Source organism: Mobula birostris, chromosome 26, assembly GCF_030028105.1.
Source record: "Mobula birostris isolate sMobBir1 chromosome 26, sMobBir1.hap1, whole genome shotgun sequence".
Taxonomy (NCBI): Eukaryota; Metazoa; Chordata; class Chondrichthyes; order Myliobatiformes; family Myliobatidae; genus Mobula; species Mobula birostris.
Genome location: NC_092395.1, coordinates 32,136,143 through 32,150,447, shown reverse-complemented (window position 1 = coordinate 32,150,447; position 14,305 = coordinate 32,136,143). Strand labels below are relative to the sequence as shown.

The 14,305-nt window shown below is 40.2% G+C and overlaps 1 protein-coding gene across 7 annotated transcripts in view; it reads left to right on the top strand.

The window, feature by feature from the left end:
• Positions 1-14,305, top strand: part of marchf2 (membrane-associated ring finger (C3HC4) 2) — an 87,037-nt gene that overhangs the window by 40,863 nt on the left and 31,869 nt on the right. The gene's annotated exons all lie outside the window — the stretch shown is intronic.

Sequence of the window (14,305 nt, the reverse complement as noted above, 5' to 3'; positions counted from 1 at the left end):
GGTTGTTGTCTTTATGAAGCTCATTAATTGGAAAAAGCCTTGTTGCCTCTTATTATTTCAAAGTACAGAAAATTAATTATATTGACAACAGAAGAAAGTTCATGTACACCATGACGACTGTCCTTTGTTGAATTTCCTCTTAGATGGTCATACATTTTTTGCATGTTGATAATTCAGTACTTGTTCTACATAAGCGAAAGAAACTTTGATATTTAACATTGCCATTCTATTTGAAGAGGTAGAATCATGTCATGGAGTTTCGTATCCTATTTGCAGAGCCACTTACTGTTGAAGTGAGATAGCAATTTAGAACCAACATTCATTAGTAATTGCAGTAATTACATCCTCAAGACCTCTTCCTTCGAAAATGGATGTCAGCAAAGGTTATGCCTTCACACCAGCAGACCATTAACAGCACAGCTTTGATGAATTCAAGCTATTGCTTTCATTTCCCTTGCCTGCCTGTCTTGAAATACAATACTTCTATGGCTGCTTCTTAAGTACAAGCAGAGAAATACAACATCTGAAAGAAAATCCAATACAGTGAATTTTGGTTAATTGGAACACATCAGGACCAGTACATTTTCGCCCAATTAAATGGCTGCCCCAATTAGCTGAAGTTTGACAAAAAGAGTTAGAAAGAAGTACTAAGAAGACAAACTACCATTTAACTGAGGAACAATTTATGTATTTAAATTAAATATAGGACAAATTACAACACTACCAATACCTCTACAGTACTATAAAACTGTGTTTTAGTTCTTAATAGTTATCGACGGAGGAATTCATCTAGTGTATGCCACTGTGATATTTTCATTATGTGTAAATGAACAAAGTCAGTGCAGAAACTTAGTGTATTTAATGGGCTGCCTTCACACAAAGCTACTGATGATTGCATCCTCCAAATCTTCATTTTCATTGTAAAATTCAAGTTGATTGTCGATACCCTCAAATTCTTTATAGTTTCTAACTTGTTGAAATAGTGAAATTGTCTCATTTTCACTCCTGGCTGTGCCTGACATCTCCAAGCCTGAATACTTGAAACCACAGTGAGCAAAACAGTTCCGAATTGCCTTACTGCATATTTCTCACCAACTGTCAATGACAAAAATCACTGCGTTTTGAACACAAACGCATGCAACTGACGCTCTTTAAAAACTGTTTGCTGTAAGTACAGTGTAGTGTTTAATGGCCACACAGTGCACATGACTGACAATAGTTAGAAACTGTTTGGTAACAGTCTACTGTCCCAATTAGGCTGCATTGTGCCCCAATAAATGAAGGAAATCCTGCCTATTTTTTGACTAGGTTTTGTTCTTTAAGAGTTGTCCCAAATAAGTGGTTGGTCTGATTGATTGATGGCCTAATCCACAGTGTTTCAGTAAATAGTATGAACAACTGGAATTTGCTGATTCAATGCAGAAAGTATTAATAATTAATTTCAGATTGATAAAGTTCAAAGTAAACTTATTATCAAAATGCAGAGCCGCAACAAGATACAACCCTGTAATTCATTTTCTTGTAGGCATACTCAAGAAATTCAATAACCATAGTAGAATCAATGAAAGGTCACACCAACAGGGCAGATAACCAGTGTGCAAAAGATGACAAACTGTGCAAATACAGAAAGAAATAAAAAATAATAATAATAATAATAAATAAACAATAAATATTGAGAACATGAGATGAAGAGTGCCTGAAAGTGAGTCCATAGGTTGTGAGGACAGTTCTGTTTTGGGCAAGTGAAGTTGAGTGAAGTTACTTCCTCTGGGTCAGGAGCCCGATGGTTGAGTGGTAATAACTGTCCTTGAACCTGGGTAATATGAGTCCTGCAGTTCCTGTACCTTCTCCCTGATGACAGCAACAAGAAGAGAGCATAACCTGGGTGGTTGTGGTCCCTGATGATGGATGCTACTTAACTGCGACAGCTCTCTGTGTTGATATGTTTAATGGTGTGGAGGGGTTTAACCATTATGGACTGGGCTGTATTCACTACTTTCTGTAGGATTTTCCATTTGAGGCCATTGGTGTTTCTATACTAGTCTGTGATACAGTCAACATAGTCTCTACCACTCAACTATAGAAGTTTGTCAAAATAAAGGCACTACTGTGCTTTCTTTGTACTTGCACTTGCGTGCTGGGCTCAGGACAGGTCCTCTGAAATGATAACCTCGGCCTCTGATTAACCTGTGATCATTGTACAGTTAATCCTATTTCTAAAAGAGAGGTGTTAATTTATACATCTCTAATGAGATACACAAGTTGTGTATATTTCATTGGCTTTCCACTTTAATATTGAAATTGAACCTGGCTACACTTCTGAAAAGCTAGCCACCACCCAGATTTTATTAAATTATCAAAATACCCCTGGTGCCCTCCTCCTTCCCTTTCTCCCATGGTCCAGTCTCTTATCAGACAGCAGACTGGTAGAACATGTGAAGAAGAGGCCTGCATAAGCCAAAGGACATCAGTCTCCTCAGGAAGTAGAGGCGACTCTGGCCCTTCTTGTACACAGCCTCTGTATTGTGGTCCACTGAAGTCTGTTGTCCAGGTGCGTCACCAGTTACTTGTAGGTCTTCACCACATCTACGTGGTAAGCAATGCAGCCTTGTCTTCCTAAAGTCTATCACCATCTCCTATGTCTTACTGATGTTGAGTTGCAGATGATTCAGCTTGCACCATTTGATAAAGTCCTCCATCAGAGCCCTGTGTTCATCCTTATATCCTCCCTTTATACGTCCAACTATTGCCGAGTCATTGGAGAATTTCTGCAGCTGACATGACTCAATGTTGTATCTGAAGTCCGAAGTCCGAAGTCCGAGATATACAGGAAGGGAGCCAGTACAGTCCCCTGTGGGGCCCTAGTCCTGACACATAGCTCTGAAGCTGCACAAACTGTGGTCTTCCAGTCAGGTACTCCATTATCCAGGATACAATGGGAGTGCCAACCTGCAATGAACGGAGCTTCTCCCACAGCAATGAGGGCTGTATGATATTGAAGGCACTTGAGAAATCAAAAAACATGATCCACACAGTGCTGCCCTGCTTATCCAAATGGGAGTAGGCTCTGTTCAGCAGATGGATGATAACATCATCAACTTCAGTGTGCTCCTGGTAGGCAAACTGCAGAGGATTGACTGCTGATATGACCAGGGGTCAAAGATAAGGCAGGACCACCCTCTCTAGGCTCTTCATGATGTGTGAGGTCAGGGCCAACATGAATAAGTTTTTACAAGCTTTGGAACAAGAACAGGGACTCCTTAAACACAAAATAATCTGCAGATGCTGGGGTCAAAGCAACACTCACAACACGCTGGAGGAACTGCTGAGTTCTTTATAGGGCCTCTGCCCCTTCCCCCTACAGTCCTGACGAAGGGTTCTGGCCCGAAACGTCGACCGATCTTTTCCACGGATGCTGCCTGACCTGCTGAGTTCCTCCAGCGTGTTGTGAGTGAACAGGGACTCCTTAGAGTTTGAGCAAGGTAGGGTTCAGGTAGGGCAAATGAAAAGGAACGGAGTAGTGGGGGGGGGGATAATATAATTAAGAGGATAGATAATCTATACAGTTCTAATGTGAGTCCCAAAGGCTGTATTGCTTGCTTAGTGTCAGGAGTAAGGACTAGACCTTAAAGCTGGATAAAAACATGGAACAGGAGAGGAAAGTATATTTTACTCTTTCCTTTCAGAAACAAACTAAAGTGTATGAGAAGAATAGGAGAAAGGAAGACGTTTCCTGGTCTGTGTGGGAATCAGCAACATAGGTAGGATGAAGGAGGTGGTTTTGCTGAAGGAAATGAAAAATCCTCGGTCCAATTAAAATGCAGAACAACTGGATTACTACCCGAGGTATAGTCAGATATAACTGACAGAGGCAGTAAGGTTAGAGTGTTGAATACTTGGCTCAAAGGTTAGAGTGGGAGAAATGTTTCTCTTTTCATGGGACACTGTGGACCTGGGGAACTGCCAAAGCAGTTGGAATAGAGCCGATTAGGGCAGGCTACAGATCAACTGAGTTGCAGCAAATCTAATAGTTCAAACCATTGGTAAGGCATTACTGTAAGTAGTTAAAATTGGGGTTCATGTTCATGCAAGACAAAAAGTAGAAAGTCAAAGGAAATGATAAGGTGATTATGCCGGCGGCAAAATGAATAGTGAGAACCAGAGTGTGAAAGGGAAGAATATACAGTGGCATGCAAAAGTTCGGGCACCCTTGGTCAAAATTTCTGTTACTGTGAATAGTTAAGTGAGTAGAAGATGAGCTGATCTCCAAAAGTCATAAAGTTAAAGATGAAACATTCTTTTCAACATTTTAAGCAAGATTGGTGTATTATTTTTGTTTTGTACAATTTTAGAGTGTTGAAGAAAGGAAAGGAGCACCATGCAAAAGTTTGGGCACCCCAAGAGATTTGAGCTGTCAGGCAACTTTTTACCAAGGTCTCAGACCTTAATTAGCTTGTTATGGCTATGACTTGTTCACAATCATCATTAGGAAAGGCCAAGTGATGCAAATTTCAAAGCTTTATAAATACCTTGACTCCTCAAACCTTGTCCCAACAATCAGCAGCCATGGGCTCCTCTAAGCTGCTGCCTAGCACTCTGAAAATTAAAAATAAATAATGCCCACAAAGCAGGAGAAGGCTATAAGAAGATAGCAAAGCGTTTTCAGGTAGCCATTTCCTCAGTTCGTAATGTAATTAAGAAATGGCAGTTAACAGGAACGGTGGAGGTCAAGTTGAGATCTGGAAGACCAAGAAAACTTTCTGAGTGAACTGCTCGTAGGATTGCTAGAAAGGCAAATCAAAACCCTGTTTCACTGCAAAAGACCCTCAGGAAGATTTAGCAGACTGGAGTGGTGGTGCACTGTTCTACTGTGCAGCAACACCTACACAAATATGACCTTCGTGGTAGAGTCATCAGAAGAAAACCCTTCCTGCATCCTCACCACAGTATTCAGCGTCAGAAGTTTGCAAAGGAACATCTAAGTGTAAGGGGTTTCTTGTTTTATGTTACTGCGTAGGCTAATCAAAATGGCTTCTTTGTTATGTTAACTGCTGAGATTTTCTCTCACTAGCAGCTTGTTTGGGTTATAGAGGGAGTTGTATTCTGTTGCTAACCAATTGGGATAGATGTTATTTTTTGTGTGTCTGTAAGCTATTGTGATGCGTGGGTTTTTGGGCAGAAGGTGCAATGGGGAGAGAGAGAGTAGACGCGATGCTGTGAGCTGGCTGACAGGTTGGATCCTGAGTCGGAGTCCAAGGTCCAGGGTCTTCAGCGGGGAGGGGAGATGAAGACAGACTCGTGTGGAGAGTCTGGTCGACCACCGTGGTTGGTCCCAGGCGGTGGGTCGAGGTGGTCAGAGGGGATTGAATGGTGAAAAGAGGATCGTTACTAGAGCTCCAACTGTTTGTGCACGAAGAGATTGAACTTTGATAAGTTTGGCCCCTTTTATTTTCCTTTTATATTTTATCTCTATTAATTACATAGTTCCAGTAATACCTATAAATTGTAATTCATTTAATCGTATATGGTGTATTGTCTATTATTTGGTGGGGATGGGGTACATTACACAGCATTCACACAAACTTAATTACCCAGTTTGGCAGGGCTGAGGGCTGTTTGCCCTAGACGGCAGTGAGTTGAGCAACCCTAACGCTTACCGGGGGGCTACATTAACAAGCCTGATGCATTTTGGAAACAAGTCCTGTGGACTGATGAACTTAAAGTAGATCTTTTTGGCCGCAATGAGCAAAGGTATGTTTGGAGAAAAAAGGGTGCAGAATTTCATGAAAAGAATACCTCTCCAACTGTTAAGCACAGGGGTGGATCGATCATGCTTTGGGCTTGTGTTGCAGCCAGTGGCATGGGGAACATTTCACTGGTAGAGGGAAAGAATGAATTCAATTAAATGCCAGCAAATTCTGGAAGCAAACATCACACCGTCTGTTTAAAAAAAAGCTGAAGGTGAAGAGGATGGCTTCTACAACAGGATAATGATCCTAAACACACCTCAAAATCCACAATGGACTACCTCAAGAGGTGCAAGCTGAAGGTTTTGCCATGGCCCTCACAGTCCCTCGACCTAAACATCATCAAAAATCTGTGGATAGACCTCAAAAGAGCAGTGCATGCAAGATAGTCCAAGAATCTCACAGAACTAGAAGCCTTTTGCAAGGAGGAATGGGTGAAAATCCCCCAAACAAGAATTGAAAGACTCTTAGCTGGCTACAGAAAGCACTTTTCAAGCTGTGATACTTGCCAAAGGGGGTGTTACTAAGTACTGACCATGCAGTGTGCCCAAACTTTTGCTTTTTTTATTATTTTGAAACTGTAAAAGATGGAAATAAAAAAGTAATCTTGCTTGAAATATTAAAGAAATGTGTTATCTTTAACTTTATGCCTTTTGGAAATCAGGTCATCTTTTATTCGCTTAGCTTTTCACAGTAACAGAAATTTTGAGCAGGGTGCCCAAACTTTTGCATGTCACTGTAACATGTGAAGTTACAACTCTAGGTAAACAGTGAAAAATAATGACACAAGTGAAGTCTTTTTATCTAAATGCACATACCATTCATAATAAAGTAGACAATTGAATTGTATATATAGAAATTATCAGAAATTACAAAGATATGGCTGCCTAGTGACCAAAGCTGGAATTAATTATTCCAAGATATTTAAATTTTTGCAAAGGATTGCAAATGGAAAATGAGAAGTGATTACACCTGTTTTAAAAGCATGGAATAAAAGCACTAGATAGGATCCTACGTCAAGAATCAATATCTGGGATTAGGTCAAGTGAAGCTAAGATAAGCATGGGCAGAACACAGTGATGAGAATTATTAGGTAGTATTACTAAGAGAATCAGGGGCATATTAACAAGAGTAACACTAATAGTGGGGGACTTTAATCTACGTCTAAACTGGGATATAGCTGTGATGGTGTGAAGAACAAATTCCTAAATTTATAGTAAATAGTTTTCCAAATCATTATGTTGAGAAATCAAATGAGAAGTAGACCCTTTTGATCTATTGTTATACATTGAGTAAGGATTAATTAATGCTTTTTGTAAGTAAGAGGCCTTTAGGGTTGACTGATAATTTGATTTAAAATTTTATATTATTGGGACTAGAAAGGAGTTAATTCAATCTTAAATCTAAATAATTCAATCTACAATGAAATGAGATATGAATTGACTGATAGATTAGGCAATTATTAGGTGTAACACTAAACAAGCAATGGCTAACACTTAAATAATTTATATATACTGTAGTTTGCAACAACTACATATTCCCTCAGAGCAAAACAAAATGGAAAAAGTGGTTCAAGTATCTAATGAAAAGTTAAAGATAGTGGCATTGTGTTACCAAGAAGTACAATACACTTGAAGTCTTGAAAGTTACAGAATTCTGCAAGGAATGACCAAGAAAAGGGTAACTAGAATACAACAGTAATGTGCAACACACACAAAAAGCTGGAGGAACTCAGCAGGTCAGGAAGCATTTATGGAAATGAGTAAGCAGTCAACATTTAAAACAAAGGAGCTGATCGTGGATTACAGGAGGAACGGAGACAGACTCCACATCAATGGGACTGCATTTGAGAGAGTGAGTAGTTTCAAGTTCCTTGGTATACACATCACTGAAGATCTCACCTGGACTGTACACCCGGACCTTGTAGCAAAAACAGCACAACAGCATCTCTTCCACTTCAGGAGACTGAAGAAGTTCGGCATGAGCCCTCAAATCCTCAAGACCTTCTACAGGGGCACCTTTGGGAGTATCCCGACTGGCTGTATCACCACCTTGTACGGGAACTGCACCACTCTTGATCGCTGGGCACTGCAGAGTGTGGTATGGACAGCCCAGTGCATCTGTGGATGTGAACTTCCCTCCACTGAGGACATTTACAGCAACAGGTGCATAAAGAAGGCCTGGAAGTTCATCGAGGACACCAGTCACCCCCAAACATAAACTATTTCAGCTGTTTGTCTGGCAAATGGTACCACAGCATTAAAGCCAGGACCAACAGGCTTATTTCTACAAGCCATTGGACTTATAAATTCACATATCTATACATTGCGATGGAGTCATAACACAAAGAATTTTACTCTCTCACATTGTGGGATGAATGTAAAATTTAAATAAATTCAATCAGGACAGATAATAATGTTGCAGGAAGCATGAAAACAGACTGAAAAGGCTCTTATGTGCAGCTAAAATGAAAATGATCAACAAAAGTTAGAGTGATCAAGACACATAGCACAGAAATGTGTCTGATACATCAAGTTCGATCTGACCATCAACCACATGTTGCCACTAAAATTAGTCCCATGTTTATTCTCCCCACATTGTCATTAACTGGAACACCTGAAGAGCAAAGATGCAGACATCAGGATGCTCTATATAGATTACAACTGGGTATTTAATGCCATCAACCCCTCTAAACTAATCAGTTAATTCCCAAGACTCCCTTGTGCAATTGGATCCTGGATTATCCCCTTGTAGACCCCAGTCAGTTCGTATTGGCAAAAATATCTCCTCCACAATCTCCATCAGTACAGGAGCACCACACGGATGTGTACTTAGCCCCCTGCTCTACTCTTTACATCTCTAACTGTGAGCCTAAGTACAGTTCCAACACCATATACAAGTTTGCTGATGACACCACTGTTGTGGGCTGTATCAAAGGTGGTGATGAATCAGCATACAGGAGGGGCACTAAAAATGAGGCTGAGTGGTGTAATAATAACAACCTCTCACTCAATGTCAATAACCAAGGAACTGATTGTAGACTTCAGGAGAGGGAAACCAGAGGTCCATGAGCCAGTTATCATCAGAGATGGAGAAGGTCGGTAACTTTAAATTCCTGGGTGTCACTATCTCAAGAGGACCTGTCCTGGACCCATCATATTCAGTGCCTAAAAAAGTATTCACCCCCTTGGAAGCTTTGGTGTTTTATTGTTTAACAACATTGAATTACAGTGGACTTAATTTGGCCTTTTTGACACTGATCAATGAAAAAATAATCTTTTGTGTCAAAGTGAAAATAGATCTCTACAAAGTTATCTAAATTAATTACAAATATAAAACACAATAATTGATTGCATATGTAATCACCCCCTTCAAGTCAATATTTAGTAGATGCATGTTTGGCAGCAATTACAGCATTTTGAGTCTGTGTGGATAGGTCTGTAGCAGCTCTGTAGATCTGGACAAGGGAATTTCTTCCCCCGCCCCCCCCATTTCTCTTCACAAAATTGCTCAGGTTCTGTCAGATTGCATGGGGACTGAGTGAACAGCCCTTTTCATGTCCAGTTACAAAATTTCAATTGAATTGAGGTCTGGACTCTGACTTGGCCACTCCAGCCATTCATGTGTAGCTTTGGCTTTACACTTGGGGTCATTGCCTTGCTGGAAAACAAATTTTCTCCCAAGTTCTGCATCAGGTTTTCCTCAAAAACCTGATGCTTCAGGATTTCCCTGTATTTTGCTGCATCTTTTTTGTCCGCTACCTTCGCAAGTCTGCCAGGGCCTGCTGCAGTGAAGCATCCCACAGCATGATGCAGCCACCACCATGCTCCATGGTAGGGATGGTGTGTTTCTGATGATGTCTGGTGTTGAGCATACAGGAAATAAAGTGTTTAGTCTGATGGCTAAAAAGCTCAATTTTGGTTTCATCAGACTATAGAACTGTCTTCTAGCTGAATTCAGAGTCACCCATATCCTTCTGGCAAACTCTAGCTGAGATTTCTTGTGCTTTTTTTTTCCAACAATAGCTTTCTCTTTGCCACTGTCCTATAAAGCTGCAACTGGTAAAGCATCCGGGCAACAGTTGTATGTGCAGTCTCTCCCACCTCAGCCACTGAAGCTTGTAACTCTTCTAGAGTTGACATAGCTTTCTTAGGCTACGTCCACACTAGACTGGATAATTTTGAAAACGCCGGTTTCGAGTAAAAACGACAGGTGTCCACACTAAGCGTTTTTCAAAATATCTCTGTCCACACTAAAACAGATATTTGGGCGAATCTACTCCTACTGTGCATGTGCAGACACATCTACAGAAAACAAGCAAAGAGGAAACGGTATAATATTTACGTTTCCACGGCGGCGTTGTGCTATTTCCATTGGTCAAAAACTGGAGTACCAACAACAACAGTGAAAGAAAGTTTTCAACAATGTCTTTGAGGAATACAAAGAAAACCTCCGCTGGGAAAATCAGACCAGACTTCTTCGTTTAGACAGACAATTAAGTCGAGCTGCTTCTGCGAGTTACAAATGACTACAAAGTCAGCAAAGCAGTGGAGATGTTTAATTCCGAACAAGCTATTAACGTAGACAATAAAGCAAACAACACACGCATGAAGCCGTCCTCTACCCAAGATCAACAATTACAAAATGTTAAATGGTCAACTCGACATAGACTACCAATCCCACATGAAACCCAAACCTATTAGGAGCAGAAGAGGGCACTCAACTCAATTTGAAATACTAAGTGCCAAGTCAGATGTGTACAGCAATTCATTTTACCCCCGCACAATTAAAGCATGGAATAATCTTAATCCTAACACAGTCATACAACCAAACCCAATTAGATTTAAGGCAGCTTTTCTTCTTCAAAAATCTCCTTCTTAAGCCCACCCTCCACCAGTTTAAATTCCATGCAGAATATTTTGGAGTATTAAGAACCAAGAGAATGGAATATTCTGCTGGAAGACCTGCGCAGTATTTCTGACATTAATATTTTTAAAGATAGACTCAATCAAATCAATTTAGGGGATCTAGTCAAAAAAGCTCACTTTACAATTTAACCCTCACGCTATTCACACTGACTGCGCGTTATAATAGCGACAGTGCCGGCTTGGAGACCCCGGGGTACAGGAGATCGAGGGTACGACCACCGCAGACTGGGAGACCGGAGGATACAGGCAGAAGAACAGAGAATACAAACAGAGAAACCGAGGGGACCAGCTTGAAAGCCACCTCCAGTTTAAATTCCATGCGGAATATTTTGGAGGATCAAGAACCAAGAACAGCCAAGAATCAAGCAGAAGCAGAAAAAACATTGTTGTTGTGGTGTTGTCATGACAATGTTTTTAAATCTCTCCATCTACCCCGTCCCCACTACAACGCGAAACAATCGTATTCAAATTTACACACTCTGGAGAGTGTTTTCGAAAATCTCCGTTTTTGGGGGATGAAAACGCCATTTCAGTGTGGATGGAAGGTCAAAATGAAGAAAAAAAGCTTTGTTTTCAAAATTCTCTGGCATAGTGTGGACATAGCCTTAGTGGCCTCCATCACGGGTCCCCTTTTTGCACAGTCACTCGGGTTTTGAGGATGGCCTGCTCTAGTTAGATTTACAGCTGTGCTATATTCTTTCCATTTCATGATGATTGACTTAACTGTACTCCAAGGGATATTCTGTGACTTGGAAATGTTCTTGTATCCACCTCCTGATTTGTGCTTTTCAATAACCTTTTCATGGAGTGGCTTGGAGTGTTCTTTTGTCTTCATGGTGTAGTTTTTACCAGGATTCTGACTCAGCAGCAGTTGGATCTTCTAGCTACAGGTGTGTTTCTACTACAATCAATTGAAACACAGGTGATCTCCATTTAACTAATTATGTAACTTCTAAAACCATTTGGCTGCACCATCGATGATTTAGTGTGTCATATTAAAGGGGGGGAGATGAATACTTATGCAATCAATTATTTTGTGTTTTATGTTGGTAATTAAGAGTCTTTTTCTGTTGATCAGTGTCAGAAAATCTGAATTAAATCCACTGTGATTCAATGTTGTAAAACAATAAAACATGAAAACTTCTGGGGTGGGTGGGGGGTGGGGTGAATATAATTGCAAATAAAGCATGGCAGCACCTCTACTTCTTCAGGAGTCTGGAGATTCGGCATGTCATCAAAAACCTTGGCAAACTTCTACAGATGTGTGGTGGGAAGTGTGTTGACTCGCTACATTGTGGCCTGGTATGAGGACACCATTGCCTTTGCGCAGAAAATCCTACAATAGGTAGTGGATTTGGCCAAATACATCACGGGTAAAACCCTCCCAACCAATGAGCATATCTATGTGAAACACTGCTGTAGAAAAGGAGTATCTATCATCAAAGATTCTTACCACCCAGGCCATGCACTTCTCTGACTCCTGCTATCAGGGAGAAGGTACAAGAGCCTTAGGACTCGCACCACCAGGCTTAAGGGCAGTTACTACCCCTCAACCATCAAGCTCTTGAACAAAAGGGGATAACTACACTCATTTAAGGACTCTGATCTTGTTATTTCATGTTCATTATTGCTATTTATTCCCTGTATTTGCATAGTTTATGGTTTACAGTTCCTGATGTTTACAGTTTACAGATCCTGTTTACAGTTACTGTACTGTAGATTTGCGGTATACCCACAGAAAAATTATCGCAGGGTTGTATGTGGTGACATGTATGTACTCTGATAATAAATTTTACTTCGAATTTTGAACTCCTCCCATATTCTATTACTCACCTACACACTAGGGCAATTTACAGTGCCCAGTTAACCTACCAACCTGTACATCTTTGTGTTGTGGCAGGAATTGGAGCACTCAGAGGAAACCAACATGTTCACAAAGTAGAGCATGAAGTCTCCTCATGGATAGCACCTGTGGTAAAGATTGAACTGAATTCTCTAGCACGGTGAAGCAGCAGCTCTGTTAGCTGTGCCTTTGCATTTTATTATGGTTACCTTGTAGACATAGGCAGAGACAGTACATTAGAGATTAAGGAAATGGGAGAAAAGTTAAACTTATATTTTATATCCTAGTGGAAATGGCAAAAATCTTTCCTGTAAATTACATTGGCCAACAAATTTTTTCGAAAGTGTTGTTTCTTCAGAATTTTAGACTGCTTGAAGCTGAACGCAAATATAATTTCAGACTACTTGTATCACATAGGAATTTGGAAAAGCAAGAAAGTAACTTTTATTGAATATAATGCATTTAATTGCATAACAGTGCTGACTCTTTGTGATAGTTCAACTAAACTAATAATGTTTTATTGATGATTTTCATTTGTACTTAGCGTCAGAGGCTTCTCGCTTAAGTGTCGAACAATAATTATCCAGTGATGGATTCCAGTTGCCCTGATAATGTTTCTCCATGACCACAATGTCCTGGTGAAACCTTTCCCCGTGCTTGTCACTGACAGCACCAAGATTTGCAGGGAAGAATTCTAAATGGGAATGCAGAAAATGAATCTTCAGTGACATTGTATACTTAATGATTTTGTATGCTTTTGAAGCATGTTGACAATCAGCTGAACGTAGTTTGGTGCTCTGTAGTTGCCACGAGAATTTTTAACAACATCCATGAATGCCTTCCATGTGATTTTCTCTGGTCCCACTACAAGTTCCTTGAATTGCCTATCATTGATGACCTGTTTGATTTGTAGACCAACCAAAATGCCTTCCTTAATCTTGGTATCTGTTATTCTGGAAAACATCTGTCTCAAATATCAAAATCCTTCAAGGAAATTAATAGCCTTTCTAAAACTTGCCCTGCCATGCAACATCTGCCGTATCTCAGTATGTCCAGGTGTACTTGAACAAGACAGGATACTTTTCAGCTTACATTGTGGATAACATTTTAATTGACTTGAATTATGAATTTAAACAACAAATATAGGTGATTTCAAAAATTGGTGCATGATTGGGAAACTTCATGGCAATTTTCATAATCAGCAGCCCAAAATCCATAAGATATATCCATAAGTATTCAGGAAGCAAAATCTTTGTTGTCCAGTGTCATAGAGGACAGGAGGTCTAGAGAGAAATGATACTGAAATCCAATAAATCATCCAGTAACCTGCATCTCAATATTTTGAAAGACTGTGGAGGCTCTGATGTGAGTACATTGGATGTTAAAGGAATTGAAAGATATGAAGCTAGAACAAGAAAGTGGCATAGGGCAAAGGATGGGCCATGATCTTATTGAATAGTAATGTAGGCATAAGGGATTGACAGCCTGCTCTGTTAAATTCTGAAACTATGGAACTATGTGTCTCAGTGACATTGATCTTGACTTGCAAAATCCAGCCTATAGTTGAACCCACAGAAGGTTGCAAATTCTGCCAGAAACTATTTTGATAAAGTTTAATTTCTGTGGACTATCCTTTTTTGGGGGGTGAGGGGGTGGGGGTGGATGTAATTGAGATTGGATAGTGGTTCCCTTAAAGAACTCTCTACAGGATAAGATATGCAGCAGTTAGCCCTTCTATACCTTCTTCCTCATAGTTCCACTCTTGTACAGTACTGTGCAAAAATCTT